Source organism: Palaemon carinicauda, chromosome 2 (genome assembly GCF_036898095.1).
Source record: "Palaemon carinicauda isolate YSFRI2023 chromosome 2, ASM3689809v2, whole genome shotgun sequence".
Classification (NCBI taxonomy): domain Eukaryota; kingdom Metazoa; phylum Arthropoda; class Malacostraca; order Decapoda; family Palaemonidae; genus Palaemon; species Palaemon carinicauda.
In genome coordinates, this window is record NC_090726.1 from 132,194,484 (window position 1) to 132,216,730 (window position 22,247).

The following is a 22,247-nucleotide window of genomic DNA, read 5'->3' on the forward strand; positions in this document are numbered from 1 at the left end:
TCTTTTTTATTTCTAATAATTCTTATGCTGTCTGGAGACATTGAGCGAAATCCGGGACCAGTACGTCCTAGATTTCGTCAATGTCGTCTTCTGTATTGCAATATTCGTGGTCTTCATGCAAATATCCAAGACCTTACAGTTGCGTCCAGACAGTATGATATTCTTTTGTGCTCAGAAACTTTGGTTTCTAATATGAGGCACTCATCTGAGCTCCTTATAACTGGTTTTAAGAAGCCAATAATGTTGAAACGTGATGCCATCCCTAGGGCCAGGGGAATGGCGGTGTATATTAGGACCGAGTACCCTGCTTCTCATAAGTCCTGCTATCAATGTGGATGTCATGAGATTCAGGTAATAAAAGTTTGTGGCAGGCATAACAACTTTTATTTATGTTCGATCTACCGGAATCCAGACATGGATGATTCTATCTTCGATTGTCTTCTTACCATTATGGCTAAGATACAAGAAGATGATAGAAAGGCTTCTTTTGTCTTTGTTGGTGATTTTAATGCTCACCATAGGGAGTGGTTAAGTTCTATCTCTCCTACCGATCGCCATGGCTTAAGAGCTTTACACTTTGCCTCTGAATCAGGCTGTGAGCAAATCATAAATGAAGCTACTCACAGGTCTGGTAATTGCTTGGACCTTGTATACACTGACTCCCCTGGCGTTATAACTGGTAAGGTTGGTTCTCCAGTCGGGACATCTGATCATGCCTTGATTTCATTATTAGTGAAGACTGAGCAGCCTGTCCCTGATATATCATATTCTTGTAAAATTTATATGAAATCCCAAGCAGACTGGAATGGGATTTTACATGATCTTTTGTTCTTGAATTGGTCACAATTACATAATAGTGTAGATCCTGTTGTCCCTTTGAATGAGAATCTAGTCAACATAATTGATAGGCGTATCCCTTCTCGTGTGCTAAGGTACCGAGTGAAGGACAAACCGTGGTTCAATGATGATTGTAGACGTGCTTTTTTGGAGAAGCAGGAGGCCTATCAACTTTGGAAGGGTAACAGATCAGATTTGACCTGGAACAACTATACTCAGCTTCGAGCTTTTGCTCAGAGAGTTTATGCCTCAACTGAAAAGGAGTACAATTTAACCATAAAAGAAACCCTTTCTGGTACAACTCAGGAACATAAATGGTGGTCTACCCTTAAATCTGCACTCTTTGGTGTAGATGCAACAGTTCCTCCTTTACTTAAACCAGATGGCTCAGTCACTCACTGTCCAAAGGAAAAGGCAACCCTTTTGGCTGATGTTTTTGACAGTAAACAGAGTAATGAAAAACTTGAACTTCCTCATTCCTGTTTTCCTGAGGCTAAACTAACTAGTTTAGCTTTTCGATCTCGTGAGATTAAAGCTCTGTTGATGGACCTTGATGCTTATGGAGGTGTAGACCCAAATGGTATTTTTCCTTTGTTTTTTATAAAGACAGCAGATTTCTTAGCTCCAAAGTTATCTGTTATTTTGCGCAAGTTAGCAAGAAGAGGAGCTTTTAGCACTAGTTGGAGAATTGGTAATGTTACTCCTCTATGTAAATGTGTTTGTGGTAGCTCAAGTCCCACTGATTACCGCCCAATTTCCATAACTCCCATATTATCTAAAGTTTTTGAACGTCTTCTGGCAAAACGTCTTAATAGGTTTGCTGAAGGTAATCATCTCTTCCCTAGTTTGCAATTTGGTTTTCGTAAAGGCCTTGGAGCATGTGATGCCCTTCTTACAATCTCCAATGCTGTACAGAAATCCCTTGATTGTGGTCGGGAAGTTCGTATGATTGGCCTTGATTTTAGTGCTGCCTTTGACCGTGTTAATCATGAGGCCCTTGTTTTCAAACTGAAACAGTTGGGAGTGGGTGGGTCGTTTCTTAGCATTATTATTGATTTTTTAAGTAATAGATCTCAAAGAGTTGTTGTTGATGGGCACCATAGTGATTATAGGAATGTGATATCCGGTGTTCCACAGGGTAGTGTTCTTGGCCCATTACTTTTCATACTATATACACATGACATGTGGTTTGGCCTAGAAAACAAGCTTGTTGCATATGCAGATGATGCTACTCTCTTTGCATCAATTCCATCCCCTGAATGTAGATCTAGGGTTGGTGAATCCCTTAATAGAGATTTAGCTAGAATTAGTGCATGGTGCAAATTATGGGGTATGAAGTTGAATCCTAACAAAACTCAAAGTATGATTGTAAGTAGGTCAAGGACAGTGGTTCCTCAACATCCGGATCTCAGTATTGATAATGTTTCTTTAAATATGTATGACTCTTTCAAAATTTTAGGTGTGATTCTCGACAGTAAATTTACTTTTGAGAAACATATAAGGTCTGTGTCTTCTTCAATTTCACAAAAAATAGGCTTATTGAGAAAGTCTTTCAAGATTTTCGGTGATCAATCTATTCTGAAGAAGTGTTTTAATTCTTTCATTCTACCTTGTTTTGAGTATTGTTCTCCTGTCTGGTCTTCAGCTGCTGATTCACATCTTAATTTGTTGGACAGAAACTTACGGTCTATTAAATTTCTTATTCCTGATCTAGATATTAATCTCTGGCACCGTCGTTCAATTAGTTCATTATGTATGTTGCATAAGATTTTTCACAACTCTGACCATCCTTTACATTCAGATCTCCCTGGACAATTCTATCCTGTTCGTAATACTAGGCAGGCAGTTAATTCTAATAGCCAGGCCTTCTCCATCACGAGGCTCAATACTACGCAGTACTCTAGAAGTTTTATTCCAGCTGTGACCTAGTTGTGGAATGATCTTCCTAATCGGGTGGTTGAATCAGTAGAACTTCAAAAGTTCAAAGTTGGAGCAAATGCTTTTTTGTTGACCAGGCGGACATAGGCTTTTTATAGTTTATTTATGACATATTTGTTTTTGATGTTGTTGATAGTTTATTATATGACATGTCTGTTTTGACGTTGTTTCTTATTTTAGAATGATTTATTGTTAATTTGTTCTCTTCATTTATTTATTTCCTTATTTCCTTTCCTCACTGGGCTATTTTTCCCTGTTGGAGCCCCTGGGCTTATAGCATCTTGCTTTTCCAACTAGGGTTGTAGCTTGGATAGTAATAATAATAATAATAATAATACTGCCTGGAAAAACACAGGATGTATATACACCCATGCTAGAATTATTAATTTCTGTTTCAGAAACAAAAGGAATTGAGTTGAAGCCTAAATTTATAATAGCTGATTTTTAAATTCCAAGCATAAATGCTCTTCAACATACATTTCCAGATACTAAAGTAACAGGGTGTTTTTTCATCAATGTCTTCCATAAATTGCCTGGCACAAAATCTATCAGGGCTAGTAATTTGGTTTTATTTCTAACTGAAACTTCATTATGTCACTCTTTTGATTTGTCACTCTTTTGATCGCTATTTTAAGAGTGACATATTATGTCACTCTTTTGATCACTATTTTAAAAATGACAAATTGTGTCACTCTTTTGATTTGTCACTCTCTTGAACGGCTCCCATATATATATACATACAGTATATATATATATATATATATGTATATATATATATATATATATATATATATATATATATATATATATATATATATATATATATATATATATATATATATCATTACTAGCCAAGCTACAACCCTAGTTGGAAAAGCAAGATGCTATAAGCCCAAGGGCTCTAATAGAGAAAAGTAGCCCAGTGAGGAAAGGAAATAAGGAAATAAATGATGAGAACAAATTAACAATAAATCATTCTAAAAACAGAAACTATTTACGGCTGATGATGATGATGATGATGATGATGATATACACTACATATATAAATATATAGTATATATATACACATATTCAATATATATATATATATATATATATATATATATATATATATATATATATATATATATATATATATATATGCATTATGTGTGAGAGCCACATCTCTCTTAAAATTGTTTAATTACATATTTGTTGTATGTCTTTTTTGGAAAAAGAGTTGTATTGTATTCCTTTTTGTTGTAAGATGTTTATTTGTAATGTTCGCCCCCTTAAATTAACCTCTTAATCTTGTTCATATTGTATGTTGTGTGTAGTAATTTATTCTATAGTTATAATAATTAAATTATAAATTTAAGCCTTTCCCTACTCTCCGAACATAAGACTAAATGCAGCCGTTGTCAGCCATTTCCTCTCCTTGTCCAAATGTTCACCCCATTTCTAATCCGCAGCTATACCACTAACACGCGTGGCGTCAACAACAAAGGTTACAGGAGGGCCCCGAAAGAAGCGTATTGTATTAAAGCCAACACTTCTTGTTGGCACGGGCCTTTCCCTTGGTCGGCCCGTAGGAAAAAGAAGCGTAACGCTTGGGGCCAAAATGAGTGCGCCAATGTTTGACCCACGTGACCCAGCTAGGAGAGCAGTGAAGGGGTCACCAATGATACCCCAGCTCGAAGACCAGCGACTGCCCTTCGCCCTCAGAAAACCTCGAACCTTGGCAAGGAGCAGCAACAACCCCATCTTTCTCCCAGGAGTCCAGTACCCAGACCCAAAGCCGCCCTTCTTATAAAGACTTTTTAAGTGAAACCCAAACCGGGAACTGGCTAACTGTCGCCAACGAGGAGCGTGCGCCCAGAGGTCGACCAAGCCTGAAGTTAAGTAACATAATTGTAGGGATAGCAGGAGTTGTGGCAAACCAAGGGAGGAAAGACTTCACTTGCGTCCGGTGAGAGGAGATAAGGGGGGGGGGGGGGAGGGGGGGGCTAGGTCAAAATAGAACAGTGGGTCCATGGAAGGCCAGTGATCACTAATTAACTGTCTAAGGACCCCCCCCCACGTGTGATTTGATTAATTGTGAAGTGTGTTTTTGTTTTGTACTGCTCTTTCTTTTTTATACAGTTAGGGGAAGGCAAGGTAAATTGTAAGAATAGCACGTGTGGAGGGACCTTATGTCAGTTAGTTTTTTTTATTTTCTTCCCATTTTCCAGTGTTCATAAATAGATATTTTTATGACCCTTCTGAATGTACATAAATTTATATTGAATGTTTACTTTCATACTTGTAATCGGGTGTTTTTTTCTGTCATCGTGTCTTCGACAGAGGATAATCTAATTTCCTTGTTCTTCCCATCATAAGATAACGATTTTTTTTTAAACAATAACCCAAGGTCCTGTTTATTTTCCGGCAAGGAATTATTTGTCTGTATCTTTTTTTTCTAATTTGTGCTTTTGTTCTTTCCTGTAAGTGTCCCTTTGTGGTTTTTATTTTTTCATTCTCATTTTTTCTGTAAATAAACTAGCGTAAAGTTATATTCCCTTTATTTCATTGTTCCCAGTCATTATTTGCATTACCGTAGATGCTACTGTTTTATATTTCATTGTCATTGTAATCATTTGTCTTATCGTAGATATTACTATATTTCCATTGTGTGTGTAGCCGAAAGAAAATACAAACTCTTGCTTAAACAACAAATCCCATTATTCAAGTACTGCCATTGCCAGCCTGATACAGGCTTAGCTTTATTTTTTTCTTTGTGTTCGGGGTTACAAAGAAGCTTGTCTGCATAACCTCGTGTTGAGCCCGACCTCCTCGGAGAGCGCACGTGTTTGCCACCTCCAACCTTTGTCATTTGACTGGGTATTGTGTTGGCCTGTCTTCCCAACCTTTTTAACTGTGTCTTTTCTGTTTTTCCTTCTCTCTACATCATTTTCGTTTTATTCTTGTTCGTGGGGCCACACCCTCACATAACAGAATATATATATATATATATATATATATATATATATATATATATATATATATATATATATATATATATATATATATATATATATATATATATATATATATATATTGTAAACGCAGGAAAGTCTCATGCAGGGAAATTTCACTCAGGGAAATTTCACCTTTCCCAGCGCAACTTTGAATGACTATTCGTGGTAAATCCAAAATTTGTAATCAAATTTCGGTCACTAATAGAGGCATACAGTTATAAAATAATAAGAAAATTAAAATGAGGAAGTTTTAGTCAGAAACAATAATTTTGGGGACACCTTTTATGTTAGTAACAAAGAAAACAAAAGAACCATCAAGCCATCTCCCGCCATACCCCTGTTCAAGCGCTTGGGAAAGCGACAGGTTGTTCTTTATCACAGTGTAACCATTGAGAGCAGACGTGTTTTGAGAGAATTAACATCGACGACTTTAAGATGGAATTATAATATAAAGTAAGAATCACAGTGTTCTGAGAGTTAGAGACAAAAAAAGGGTTGTCAGGGTTGCTGTTTAAATAACAATAGCTTGAAGGGTTGTTAATATAATGAAATATAGAAACATGCGATAAAGTGAGGGGTAGGTTTGTCCTAACGGTTGCATACCCTCGGCAGGAACATACCCGGGGCCCATTTAGGGGAGAGAGCTGGAGGGTCTTTACGGTGGACACAAACAAAATTGTAAGTAAGAGATGTTATCAAGAGGTCTTTACAATTTAAGGAGGGAAAATAGAGCTCGTAAGGGATTAAGCTAGATAAAATATGCCACAGATCGAATAACTATTTAGTGAAATTCTCTCATGACTTAATGATGTCTATTAATGCTTAGTGCTTATTTCTATAGTTGATATAGCAGAACCAAGGGATTCACCCACCTAGTATTACGAATTTTGTAATCAAGTTATTATACCAGAGGCCTTTATTGGAAATATTAATAAAAATGTGTAACATGCAAGAAATAGAATACAAAGGAATCACAATTAATGAAATTATAGCAATAGAGGTTTCCAATAATGTTGTTTGAAATGTGTAGAGTATAGGGTTTTCTTTAAATATGTTTTTTTTTATTAATTGAAGAATTGTCACCATATGAATTTCTCATTGTATATAATTTTTCCAGTGAACTCGACAAATAAAGAAACTTAAAATGTCGACGAGTACTAAATAACCCACAAAGAAGACCCTCCTCACCCTACATATATATATATATATATATATATATATATATATATATATATATATATATATATATATATATATATATATACATATATATATACACACATTATATATATATATATATATATATATATATATATATATACACACACACACATATATGTATGTATACCCTCAGTGAAATAAGTCAATTTAGGTAAAGATGCAAAAGTGTCAGATAAGTTACAAGCCAAGCAACCATAGAATGGTGAGAAACATTTTTAATTTTTTAGATCTACGGAAAGACAGAGAAAACCCAACTTTAGGAATCAAAATAAACACTTCTGTTGTAAAAGAAAAATTTTGAAGAGTTTAGTTTAGCAATAGAAAATAGGTACCCACAGCTACATGATGAAATGGAAGCAGGTAAAGAAGAAATGAACAGTGATTTAATAAATTTTGTATTGGAATCACCACATGAGATAGTTGGAAAATACTTGAACAAGATCAAGGGAAACAATCTGAAAAGACCAAGTGAAAAAAAAAACTAATAAATAAACAATTGGAAATGAGGGTAAAATCCAAGAGACATGAAATAGAATCAGCGGAACTATTTAGAACAATAAACAACCAAAATCCCAAGATATTCGTAAGTAAAATCGGACAAAAATTGGGAAAACACTAAAGAAAGGAAGAAGCATCAAATTATTGAAAAGACGACTTGGTAGAGGGTACCCAAAGGATGAAAATGGAAATAACATTAGACATGAAGTGATAAAAATTTCAGGGGACTTCTATACAATGCTGTATAATAGTGTAATAAGAAATACCTTTGCCAATACAAATAATGAAATACCTGAGCCGGTAAAAAACGTAACAGTAAAAGTAAAGAAAGCATTAAAAGGCACGTAAAGAGGCAAAGCAGCACGAGAAGATGGCCTAACAATTCATTTAGTAACAGATGAAGATTTCATAGTAGTAAAACTGGCTGAACTTTAACTCTGTCTGCAAGAATACTCTCTACCTACAGATTGGAATAATTTCATCATACTAATTCACGAAAAAGGAGACAAATAGAATTAGCAGAACTATCAAAAAATATAATCAAACTAAAAACCCAAGCTGTTCGTAAACAAAATCAGGCAAAAACTGAGGCAACACGATAAAGAAAGAACCATCAAATTGACAAGACTACGACTTGGAACAGGGTGATCTCAGATGTTTGCTTTAAAGTATGAAAATGGAATTATCAACAATAGGGACTGAGTGATAAAAATTGCAGAGGATTTCCATACAATGCTATACAATAGAGTTATAAGAAATACCTTTGCCAATAGAAATAATCAAACACCTGAGCCGGTAACAAACGTAATAGTAGAAGTACAGAAAGCATTAAGGCCGAATCACACGACCCGTTTTCTTTCCGACAGGCTGGCCAGTGGCTAACCGTGGTCGAAATGGTGTACATTCACACAAGGCGTTCCCTTTCCGTTTACCCGCGCTCGGTTTTCATTGTTTACTTAGACTTTGACACGTGAGGACCGAGTAAATTACGATAATTTAGACACTATAAGATGTTGGTTGATAACTGTGTTGATAAAATAAGTTATGCAATTTCATTATACTTTCTGCACCATGCCAAGAATATTAAAATTATGATAAACTCACCTGTTTTATTTAATGCCTCTCCAGTCATTTTCCATATCTTTTCTTTATGTAAATAATTTCTATAAATCTTTTTTGCCATGTCAAACATCTCCTCATACCCTTGAAAAAGTTAAATTAACCTCTCATACATGGTGTCAACAACAAACTAACTCTAATTTTTATGACTATACTATGAGGGAAAGTCGGGGTTGTAGGCCACAAAACGAATGGGTACCATACAGGTCCTAGTTCACACAAAACATCATCAACCCATTGGTTGGGAAAGGTGGCTAACGGCCGTCAAACCGGCCGAGGTTTCTTAGAAAGGAAGCCGAGCCGACTCAGACGTCTGATGACCGAGGGCCGCCGTCAGCCTGACGGGTCGTGTGAACAGTTGCATTTGAATATACGTAAGAAAGCTAGACGCCGCTTAACCTACGGCAAGCCTGTCGGAAAGAAAATATGTCGTGTGAATTGGCCTTTAAAATGCATGAAGAGGCAAAGCTGCAGGAGAAGATGGTCTAACAATTGATTCAATAATAAAAGGGAGAGATTTCATAGTGGTAAAACTGTCTGAACTTGACTCAAAATATCTGCAAGAATGTTCTATACCTACTGCTTGGAAAAACTTTATCATTATACTAATTTACAAAAAGGGAGACACAAAAGACCTAAAAAATTTCTGCCCTATAAGTTTACTCTTTGTAATATATAAAATATTTACAAAGATCATATTAGGCCTAATACAAAGACAGCTAGACTTTAATTAACCAAGAGATCAGGCAGACTTTAGGAGTGGGTTTTCAACAATTTACCATATCTATGTAATTAACAATAGGAAAAATCCACAGATTATGACAAATCTCTGTGTATGGTATTTATAGACTGTGAGAAAACTTCTTATTCTGTCAAATATTTCAGCTGGAATGGAAAAACCCTTTAAAAGCATGGAATAGATGAATCTTATGTTAGAACACTTGAAGATATCTATATGGGTAGCACAGCAATACTACAACTACATAAAGATAGTGAAAAAATTCCAATTGAGAAAGGAGTTAGACAGGGAGACCCCATATCTCTCAAATTATTCAAAATGTGCCAAGAAGTTTTAACGATTTAGATTGGGAAAATGTATGAATTGATATTAATGATGAATACCTTCATAACTTGAGATTTGAAGATGGCATTGTTCTATTTGCTGATTCACAGTAGGAATCTCAAAAGATGATAGAAGATTTGAATAAAAGCAAGCAGAAATGTATGACTGAAAATGAATGAGGAATATGAGTAAAACTAAAATAACATTCAATTAAAATGCAGAGACAATAAATAAGGGTATAGGACGAACTTTCAGAGATTATTAATGAATATAGGTATTTAGGCCAGACAATATGCGTATCCCCAGGAAATGAGACAGAAATTAAAAAAAAAAGAATAAACATGGGACGAGAGCTCTTGATAAACAAAATGAGCTTATGAAAAGTAAAATTCCACTCTATAAAATTAAAAGTAATTACTCAGATGGTCCTGCCAGTGTTAAATAATATATCATATCATGGACCCTTACTAAAGCCTTAGACCACAAGGTAGTTACAACCCTCAGATCTATGGAAAAAAATAATGATAGGATTAACACTACGAGAAAGAAAAACAGCAATATGGATGCAAGAGAATACTAAAGTAAAGGATATTCTAACATGTAAAAAAAAGAAATGGATATAGGCACAATATACAATGAAAATGGCAAATAATACAAGGGCAAAAAGAATAACAGAATGGTTCCCTATACATTGCAAAAGAAGCATTAGGAAGGAAGAGAAGACAATGGATTGAAGAGCCAAGTTGCGGGTGTGGCCTGGCATTAAAAGACCATAAACAGGTAAGAGTGGAAGGATATGTCTGAAGACTTTGTCCTGAAGTGGACTGGTTACAACAGGTGATGATGATATACAACAACAATAAATGAATTAGAAGATATAAAACAACCAATGAAGACCTTTCGAGTCCATTGCAAGACAAATACCTCCGACATGTATTCATGATGCCTGGGGTTTGGCTATTTCCATCGCCACGCTCACCGTTGCAGACTGGTGATGGTGGAAGACTGATCTAATCTCTCAAAGCAGACAAACCTAGTATTATTATTATTATCATTATTAATTGCTAAGCTACAACCCTAGTTGGAAAAGCAGAATGCTATAAGCCCAGGGGCTCCAACAGGGAAAATAGCCTAGTGAGAAAAGGAAAGAAGGAAAAAATACATATTATAAGAATAACATTAAAATAAATAGCTCTTATATAAACAATAAAAACTTTAACAAAACAAGAGGAAGAGAAATTAGATAGAATAGTGCGCCCGAGTGTACCCTCAAGCAAGAGAACTCTAACCCAAGATAGTGGAAGACCATGGTACAGCTTTGCTAATCATGGCAATACACAACCCTTTTCACCATGTTCAGGTATCCCCATTCAGAAAGGGATATATATATTTATATATATATATATATATATATATATATATATATATATATATATATATATATATATATATAATCATTGCAGGAGACTGCCTACAGGATTACAAAGATTCTTATAAGGAAAATATAGAACAATGACTTTCACAAAAAAATAGATGAGAGAAGCTGTGTTCCAACACACACACACACACACACACACACACACATATATATATATATATATATATATATATATATATATATATATATATATATATATATATATATATATATATATATATATATATATGTATATATATATATATATATATATATATATATATATATATATCACCTCAGTCTAGTTTCCTTACGAATCCCTTTACAACGTGTTTCAACTAGGGCCAAGATATCCAAACTATATTTCATAAATTCACTCTCAACTTGCTGTAACTTCCTAATCTGATTCATGGTTCTAACATTCCAATTACCAATTTTCAATTTTCCTTAGTATTTATAAACGGGTAGATTTTAATTGTTTATTTTATAGATTTAGCGGAAATCTTATTAAAATGCGGTTTCAATACACTAATGTTAACAAGTTTGTTATTGTATTTCCTAACATAAACTGAACCCGCCTGTTAGGACAGAGCCCAAAAAAACAAGGAATCATCCTCCCTGTATCTGTATTCTAATGATGGCTTTGGGCCAGAAGCAGAGAGTCCTACAAGTATTGGGATCCCCTGGATTCCACTGAACCAACCCTTGAGAACAGTTCCGCCAAAAAAGTCCAAACCATCGGGATGGATTATGTCCTCCAATACTCTCACAGTAATAAATTATGGAAACAGAGAAGGAATGGTATATGCATACAAGGGGCCTAATAACGAGACAATCACAAACAAGGAAGCAATTAAAGACCTTGGTGTAATGTTAAATAGGAATATGTTATACAACGACCAAATAGCAACACTGTTGGCTAAATGTAAAGCAAAAATGGGAATGTTATTCAGACACTTTAAAACACGAAAAGCTGAACACATGATTATGCTTTACAAAACTTATGTACGTAGTACACTTGAGTACTGCAATGTGATATGGTACCCACACTACCAAAAGGATATTGCACAAATAGAATAGAAGAAGTTAAAGACCTTGACTACTGGGAAAGACTGCAATTCTTAAAACTATACAGTCTAGAAAGAAGAAGAGAAAGCTACATGATAATACAAGCATGGAAGCAAATAGAAGGAATTACTGAAAACATCATGGAGCTAAAAATATCAGAAAGAGCAAGCCGAGGTAGATTATTAGTGCCAAAAACTATACCAGGAAAACTAAGGAAGGCGCACAGGACATTAATCCACTACGTACCAGCATCGATAATGCAGCGACTATTTAATGCGCTGCCAGCTCATCTAAGAAGCATATCAGGAGTGAGCGTAGATGTGTTTAAGAATAAGCTCGATAAATACCTAAGATGCATCTCAGACCATCCACGACTGGAAGATGCAAAATACACCGGAAGATGCATTAGCAACTCTCTGGTGGATATACGAGGTGCCTCACACTGAGGGACCTGGGGGAACCCAAACATAGAATAAGGCAATAAGGTAATAAGGTAAGGTTGTAGACCTACCCTTGAAGGCAAACATCTTCCCATCCGGTATCTCCTCTCCCATTCATCTAAACAGTAAATTTAACGAAGGTTGAAATATCCACGAAATTTACAAATAATAATAATAATGATAATAATAATGACAATTATATAATAATAATAATGATAATAATAATAATAATAATAATAATAATAATAATAATAATAATAATAATAATAATAACACAACAAGAGCAATCAGAGATTTCAAACCTCCGCCAATAAATATTGCCAACATTTAACTAAAGTTTACGGACATCGCCTCCCATTTTTCATATTCTGACTGTACAGTGGATGTTTAAAAGAGGCAAAGATACAAGATGTTAGAAATCATTCTTGTGTGTGTGTGTGTGTTTTTTTTTTTTTTTTTTTTTTTTTTGTAATTTCAACGCCCACCACAGAGTGGTTGAATTTTGTTTCCCCTACTGATCACCATGGCTTAAGAGCAAAGATCTGGCAGTGAATTCAGCCTTCTGGAATCAAAGTAAACGTTATAGAGGCTGTCTGAGCAAAGATTTGGCAGTGAATTTAGCCTTTTCAGAGTATTGTAAACGTTGTGAAGTGCAAATGGTTGTTTAACCAGTGATTTTACACTTCTGGAGACGTTGTGACCGTCTCCTAAAATGCTTTGATGTTGAAATAGCATTTCGTTTCATATCACTAGGCTGGAATTTTAGTGTTAAGAACTGTTTTCTTCATTACTGGAGAAGTTGGTGTTAAAAACGCTATAAAACCGATAGAAAACTGCTAAAAACGCTATAAAAACCATAGAAACCTACTAAAAACGCTATGAAACTGCTACAAAATTGCTAAAATACTATAAAACCCTAAAAAACTGCTAAAAATGCTATAAACCCGCCAGAGAAGTGCTAAAAACGCCTAATGTTGATCCAGAATCGTGATCTTGATCTGTATCACCAACAAAAAATTTCCCTTGTTAAAACTTGGTGAAAATCCGGTGTCAATTTATTTTGACATATGCTTTAACATTTTGGAAGAAGCAAATCCAGATCTTGAATCCGGATCCGTTACCGGATCATCTCCAAAAGATAATGGAGTCGTCCATGGCCTAAAATCTATTTGTGGTGAAAATTTCGTCAAAATCCGTTTAATAGTTTTGACGTAATCCTGTCCCCAGACAAATAAATAAATAAACAGACTCGAAAACATAACCTCCTGCTAACTTCGTTGGAAAGGTAATAATAATAATAATAATAATAATAATAATAATAATAATAATAATAATAATAATAATAAGGGAAATATTACTCAAAGAGTTGGGTCAGCAGGACGAAATAAAACATATATAATTAGGAGGATGCTGAAGTAAAAAAAGAAAAGTAGAAATAGAGAATTTAGAGTAGAATTGGAGGAAATGTTTTCTTAAGTCTGAGAGCACTCTTGCCCATCACAGGTGACTGCACCAAGAGGGTATGTATGCATGTATATATGTATTTATGTATGTATGTATGTATGTATCTATATACATATATATATATATATATATATATATATATATATATATATATATATATATATATATATATATATATATATATATATATATATATATATATATATATATATATTTATAATATATATATATATATATATATATATATATATATATATATATATATATATATACATATATATATATAATATATATATATATATATATATATATATATATAGAAGGATTGCCTATCAAACTAAATATGAATATTGTACTAAAGAACATTCAAATGTATGTACCAACGACATCCCATACAGAGGAAGAAATAGAAACTTTTCATGAAGATCTGGAGATGTCTATGATAAGCATTAGACTCAATTTACATTTGTTTTGGGTGACTTCAATGCTATAGTAGGTCAAAAGAAGAAAGGCGAATCAGCAGTAGGTGAATTTGGAGTAGGCACAAGAAATGACAGAGGAGACATGCTTGTAGACTTTGCTTATATAAACAATCTTAAAATCATGAGCACATTTTTTTATAAAAAAGGATCATAGAAAATGGACAGAGAGAAGCCCAAATGGAAAAACAAAAAGTGAAATAGATTTTATTCCCGGTGGAAAAAGTCAATTTAGTTAAAGATGTATCGGTGTTGAACAAGTTAAAGTCTAGCGATCATAAAATGGTAAGAAGCAAAATTTGTTTAAATATAAGGAAAAAGAGAAAAAATTATTTTAAGAAAAAAAAATAAACACTCCTGTAATAAGAGAAATATCTGCTTGGTGTTTGCCAGACGGGGGTTCGAGTCACGCTCAGACTCGTTAGTGCCTTTAGCATCTGCAACCTTACCATCCTTGTGGGCTAAGGTTTAGGGGGTTTGGGGGAGCCTATAGGTCTATCTGCTGAGTCATCAGCAGCCATTGCCTGGCCCTCCCTGGTCCTAGCTTGGATGGAGAGGGGGCTTGGGCGCTGATCATATAATATATATGGTCAGTCTCTAGGGCATTATCCTGCTTGCTAGGGCAATGCCACTGTCCCTTGCCTCTGCCATTCATGAGCGACCTTTGAACCTTTAAACTCCTGGCTACATGATGAAATGGAAACAAGGAAAGAAGAAATGAACAATAATCTAAAAAAATTGTATTGAAATCAGCACAAGAGATAGACGGAAGAGTTTCTAAACAAGGTCAAAGATAATTATGAGGAAAGACTAGAAACCTAATAAAGAAAAGATTGGAAATGAGGGTAAAATCCAAGAGAGATGACATAGAATTAGCAAAACTATCAAAACATTAAACTAAAAACCCAAAATATTCGTAAACACAATCAGACCAAAACTGAGGAAACACCAAAGAAGGGAAGAGGCATTAAATTGATGAAAAGAAGACTTGGAACAGGGCGCCAACAGATGTTTGCTTTAAAGGATTAAAGTGGAAATATTATCCAAAATACATGTGGAGTAATAAAAATTGCAGAGGATTTTTATACAATGCTATATAATAGTGACATACGAAATCACTTCAACAATAGAAATATTGAAACACTTGAGGTGGTACCAAAAGTAACAGTAGAAGTAAAGAAAGCATCAAAAGGCATGAAGAGCCATAGCAACAGGAGAAGATGGCCTAACAATTGATTTAATAATTGATGGAGGAGATTTCATAGTAGTAAAACCAAATGTCTGCAAGAATGTTCTATACCTACACCTTGGAAAAACTTTATCACTATAATACTTCACAAAAAGGGGAGACACAAAAGACCTGAAAAATTATCACCCAATAAGTTAATTCTCCGTAATATATAAGATATTTACGAAGATCATATTAGGCGTAATAGAAAGACAGCTAGGCTTTAATCAACCAAGAGAGCAGGGAGGCTTTAGATGTAAGTATTCAACAACTGACCATATACATGTAATTAACCAGCTAATAGAAAAATCATCAGAGTATGACAAACCACTATCTGTGGTATTTCTAGACCATGAGAAACCTTTTGATTCTGTCAAAACATCACCGGTAATGAAAGCCCAACAAAAACTAAGAATAGAAGAATTTTATGACAGAACATTTGAAGATGTCTATACATGGAGTACAGCAATCCTAAAACTACTTAAAAAGAGTGAGTAATTTCTGATTGAGAAAGGAGTTCGACAGGGAGACCACATACTTCCTAAGTTATTCACTGCATGTCTAAAAAAAATTTTTAAACATTTAGATTGGGAAAATGTAGGAATTAATATCAAGGGGGAATACCTCAACAACTTAGATTTTCAGATGACATAGTTGTGTTTAGTGATTTATAGGAAGAATTACAAAATATGATAGATTTGAAAAAAAGCAGAAAAGTAGGACTGAAAATGAATATGAGTTAAACTAAGATAATGTTCAATGAAAATACAGACAACAAAAGAGTTATGGACAAACCTCTAGAGATTGTTAATGAATATGTATTTAGGAGAGACAGTAAATGTTTTCCCGGGACACGAGACCAAAATTAAAAGAAGGATAAGCTGGGATAGAGAGCATTTGGTAAAGAAATTATATTATGAAAAGTAAAATACCACTTTCTCAAAAAGAAAAGTATTTGAGATGGTCCTACCAGTATTAACTTATACATCAGAAACTTATAGCCTTACGAAAGCCTTGGAGCATAAGCTACTTGCAATTCAAAGAGCTATGGAAAGAATAATGATGGGAATAACACTGACAGACCGAAAAAAAGGGCACCATGGATAAGAGAGCAAACCAAAGTAGAGGATATTCTAACATGTAATAAAAAGAAATGGACATGGGCAGGATATATAATGAGAATGAGAATAACAAAATGGGTTCCTGGATATTGTAAAAGTAGCAGGGTAAGGAAGAGATGACGATGGATTGACGAACCAAGTAAGACAGCAGGAATGGACTGGCACAGAAAGACCATAAACAAAAGTAAGTAGAAGGGCCTGTCTGAGGCCTCCGTTCTACAGTGGACTTTTAATGGCTGATGATGATGATGTTGATAATGGTATGTGTATATATATATATATATATATATATATATATATATATATATATATATATATATATATATATATATATATATATCAAATTGCTTCCCTTGACCCGGGGGACTCCAAAGAAAAATTAACAAAAATACCTATATTTGCACTCTTTAAGCGTCGTTGATTCATTGATGAAATCTCTGTACTTGAAAACTTCAACATAAATAGTTGTTCCATACACATCCACTAAGTTCCTCAGCAATCTATTAATAACCCTACACACACTGCACCATTCACCGTTACATTACACTCACTCTTGTGCATCCAGTATTATTTAGGTTTCTCCTTTACAATGTCTATTAGGTTATCTGCAAAACCCTTTCTGGGCCTTCTTTTCCTCCTACTTCTTACTAGCGTATGTCACTCGTTTCTTTTCAAAATGACCAAACCACCAGAAAATACTCTGATCCATCTTTTCGCCTATACCAATCTTTATAAAACTTTTACGTGCTTAAACATTTCTCTCCCAACTGCTCTTCTTATATAAGTACGACGCACTGCTCATTTCATCAGATTCTTCCTTTATAGGTTACAATCCTTTAAAAAAACTACGCTTTACTTTCAGAAAGTTTAAGTCTGCACCATCCCTTCATACATCAACTACGTTAAAATATAATTCCTTTCTCAATTCTTAATTTGATTTGGTGCATCTCATCATAATGTATCAAGACATTTTGCAGCTTCATCACGCATCCATATGCTGTGAAACCTACAGGCATAGGGCTGAGAGGGAGATTCTTTAAAGTGCCTAAGAGTTTACTTCTAAATCCAACAGAGAGTTCACTCCTAAATCCAAATATGCGTCAAGTCCGAACAAAATGCCAGTTTCAAATCATATCGGTTAAAAATCTGAATCTTTCAGCTCAAAATACTTCAATAGCCGTTACTTGGAACTTCGCCTTTGAAGACCAACCATGAGCAAGTTGTAACACAATTAACACATTATTTACAATGTAATGATGAATAACCTTACCTTAAATCCAAGGGTTCTTTGTATGTGGAAACTACAAAGATTAGTAAACTTTAATTCCAGAGAAGCTCGGACATCAAACTACCACCATCCGAATGGACCTAACAAAATCCTTGCTAATACAAGTATGATTATAAACTACTTCAACAAGCTTAAAACTTTTGATAATTGATTACTCTTATCTTGTCTTATCGCGTGCTCTCTCTCTCTCTCTCTCTCTCTCTCTCTCTCTCTCTCTCTCTCTCTCGTGCATATATATATATATATATATATATATATATATATATATATATATATATATATATATATATATATATATATATATATATATATATATATATATATATATATATATATATATATATATATATATATATATATATATATACATATATATATATATATATATATATATATATATATATATATATATATATATATATATATATATATATACATATACATATATATACATATACATATGTGATGCAAATTTAGCATCATAAGTATTTAATTACTTATGACTATTTTCCATTTAATTTTTACTTTAAATCTTCCTATGGAGGCAAGGATTTCTAATTTTCAAATTTTTTTATTTTCATTTAAATGTTTGGTACTGAGAAGTGTTCTTTCTGCGGCTGTTAAAGGCTTTTTGACCATTTAGCTAACTCCTCTTTATCTTAACAAAACTTACCAGGTCGAAGAACGACAGAGGAGGGCAGACTCTGAACCTGACCATCATGTCATAACCACGAGAGAATTTCAGCTTTCATAACAGAGAAATATATTCGTGGTTTATATTCAAGTGTTTAAACTATGCATGGCTAAATGACAACCATCCGGATTCCAAGTATTTCTCATCATGAAGGATTTTAAATTAAGAACAACTTCTGCCTCGGCTACCTCCACAGTCTGCCTGACCGGATTGATACGGTGAGTACCAACCATATATTAGGGTAGTAGGTTTAAGGTAGCTGTATTCAATCTTTAAGGCCCCTGTGTTGCCTCTTTATAAATAATCCTTCCTCCCTGCCATAATTTCATAATTTATATTAAATCTTAAGTAATAATTTTGTCCGAAAGTATTTTTCTTGTTTTTATTCCAGTTATTGCCGTTGCTCTATCTTTCGGTTGTTTTTTTTTTATTATCCTTTAAGGATTGGTAAGGACTTTTTAGATATACTTTCATTTCCTTGATTATAAAAGTAACATAGATTTATATTTTATTACATCGATATTTGAAGGATAAAACACATTTCCAGTATATGTTTATAATCCAGATTGGATTATTGTTTTACGTAGTATGTTGGTTTTTTTCCTTCCATTAACCCCTGTTTGTGTACATCATGTAGTAATATTATTTCATAGTTTTTAAATTGAATACTTTAAATATTATATCTCACATTGGTATATTCTTCTTTGAAATAAATTTAATACCTGCTGTTTAGTTGATCATTTATAATTTTATAACTAATGTTTTTTATACCTACTTACATGCAGGCGAGGAAGTAAAGCTGATTCAAGCCAGGAATATACCGATTCAAAAACTTCAAATCATATTAGCATACAATACATACTAACTTCTTTACTTTAATAATTATTTTCATTTAGTTCAAATTAATCTCCTTAAGGTATGCTGTTTGACCCATACAAGGCATGAACATGGGGGATTGCGTAATTTTTGTGTTCCACGTGGTTAGGAAAGTGCATGAAAGTTCTCGAATAAGATTTACTCTTTTTTTAAAGTTACAAGGGTTGGTGGGCGGAGTTAGCCGAGAGTTGCCTTGCAAACAAGGCTGGTATACCTTTTTCAATTTACTATATTGGTAACCTTACGCCGCTGGAGCCTTGCCCCCCACACGCCGAGAATGATCTATTAGAATTTTCTAGACGAACTAAGTCCATATATATTAGCCCCAAGGAATGCTTTAGCAGCAGAAGAGACCCAGCCTATCCCTTTGAAAGAGTAAAAGTTTGCCTTCCCTCTCTCATCTCAAATGTGTGAACTCTCAAACGTGAAAGTTTTTTACCAAACATATATCGCGTATAGTGTTGTTCAAACATCGGTGGAATTTATTGAATGGTAAATCGTGTAGTGTGTTAATGCAAGTACATTGTCATATAAACTTTTTGTAACTAGCCCTGTGAGATTAAGTTAAACAGTTAAATGTATCTATTTTGCTTATCTGTTCAGTAACCTCGTGTGAACCAAAGGACGCAAGTGTAACAGTTACATATATGTAAATTCCATCATTGTTTAATCATTAGTGGTAAAGAGTTAACTCTTCAATAATTATCAAAACTAAAATTTTTGGGTAAAATTTTATTTCCAGTGAAACAAGTCATTGTATAATTTTTATAGAGAAACATTTCCTTGTCTTATTTTAAGATTTAGTTCAATTTTAATATTTCGAGGGATTTATTTTTGGGGCTAATTCTTTTGTAATATTGTTGTAAGTTTTCGTAGAATATATTTGTTTTTGTAAAGAGTGTATTATTTTGATCACCAATATTTTATAACAGTACTTTGCTCGTAATCCCTGAGAAGAACCGGAGTAAGAGGTTGTTTTGAATAGTTCTTATGAAATAATCACCCAGTTTGGTTTTGAGAGCAGTATAAGAGACCTTTTCATATTTATTGTTCATATGTATTGCCGTCTAGGAGTTACGAAATATTCTCAGAGCTCGAGTATTATTCAAATGTAACAGATTTATGCTGAAATAAACAGGTGAGTTTGGAGCTAGGAGTTTATGTAGTTCGCCAGCCATAACAAATATTTTTGGTGCCCATACCCTTCGGATGGAGTGAGTCTGCTTTAAATATTGGGCCGTGTTTTCATTAAAGGTTTCAGCAGTTTAAGTATTGATAGGATTCTTTGTATCGTTAAGATATATTTTTTGGAGAGGTATAGTTTTTGTAAAGTACAAGATGGCACAACTAAATATCTAAGAATTTTGAAAACCCCAATTGTTCATGCATTGTCAGAAGCTAGTGAAACTGAAGCTCGGTGGCTCACTATTTTAATGGCATGTGGTGGCCATGCAACGAGTGAAATGAATAAAGCCCAAATCAAGTGTCTAGCCTTGGAAGCACTGATAAACTTGGGAAAGTTGTCAGAAAATATTGTAGCAGCTCGACTACTTTTTGAGAATGCAGAAGCAGAATTCGTAACGAAACAAGGATCAGTTCACCTAGAGGTTGAGATTCGACAAATTGCAGCGGAAGAGAAGGTAATAAAGTCGAAGATGATTGAAGAAGAGGAGGAACAGGAAGAAAAAGAGAGATGAAGCAGCCAGAAAAATTGCAAAACATGCGAGGGAAATTGAAGCAAGACGAGAAGAAAGAGAGAGAGAGAGAGAGAGGGAAGGCAAGAGAAATTGCAAGACGAGAAGAACGAAAGAGAGAACGGAAAGGAAAAGAGAAGGAAGGGGCAAGAGAAATTGCACGATATGCGAAGGAGTTGGAGCTGTTGAACGCTCACGCAAGGTAGGCCACCTTGCTATGCACTATCCCATGCTTAATGTGACGAATGCGCAGAGGTTATTTCCAAAATTAACAAAAGCACTCAACAAATTCTTCGATCATTTTTAAACTGTCGCTTCGACGATAAAATGGCCAAAAGATGAATGGTCTCTGTTACTGCAGAGTGTCTTGACTGGAAAAAGATGCAGTGCGTATCTTGCCTTGTCTCGGGACCAGAGGAAGGAGTATCAGGAAGTTAAAGGAAGCGTGCTACAAGTGTATCAGATGACCCCTGAATATTATAATGAAAGATTCAGAAGTTTGCGGAAGGACGAGAAAATGACTTTCCTGGATTACAATTATAAGGTTCGACGATGTTTTAAGGATGGATAGAGGCAGCTAACATGAGACAGTTGGCTGACTTAGAATTGATAGTGCTGGAACAATATTTACGAGGGATTCCTGAACATATTCAAACGTACATATGAGACAGAGAGAGACAGAGAGAGAGAGAGAGAGAGAGAGAGAGAGAGAGGTGGAAAAACTTAATGCCCCCTTGCTGAGTGAAGATTATATCATCATCAGTCGTAAACTCTCCCCGGGTAAGAAGTTTCAACCGTCGTTCCAA

General features: G+C 34.4%; 1 protein-coding gene across 1 annotated transcript in view; it reads right to left on the minus strand.

Moving 5' to 3' along the window:
* LOC137627122 (uncharacterized) overlaps window positions 1-18,290 on the minus strand; it is a 285,574-nt gene extending 267,284 nt beyond the window's left edge. Inside the window, exon 1 of the mRNA XM_068358167.1 lies at window positions 18,160-18,290. The gene's annotated coding sequence lies outside the window, so the exon portion shown is untranslated. The remainder of the gene's footprint in view (window positions 1-18,159) is intronic.
* Window positions 18,291-22,247: the final 3,957 nt, after the last annotated feature.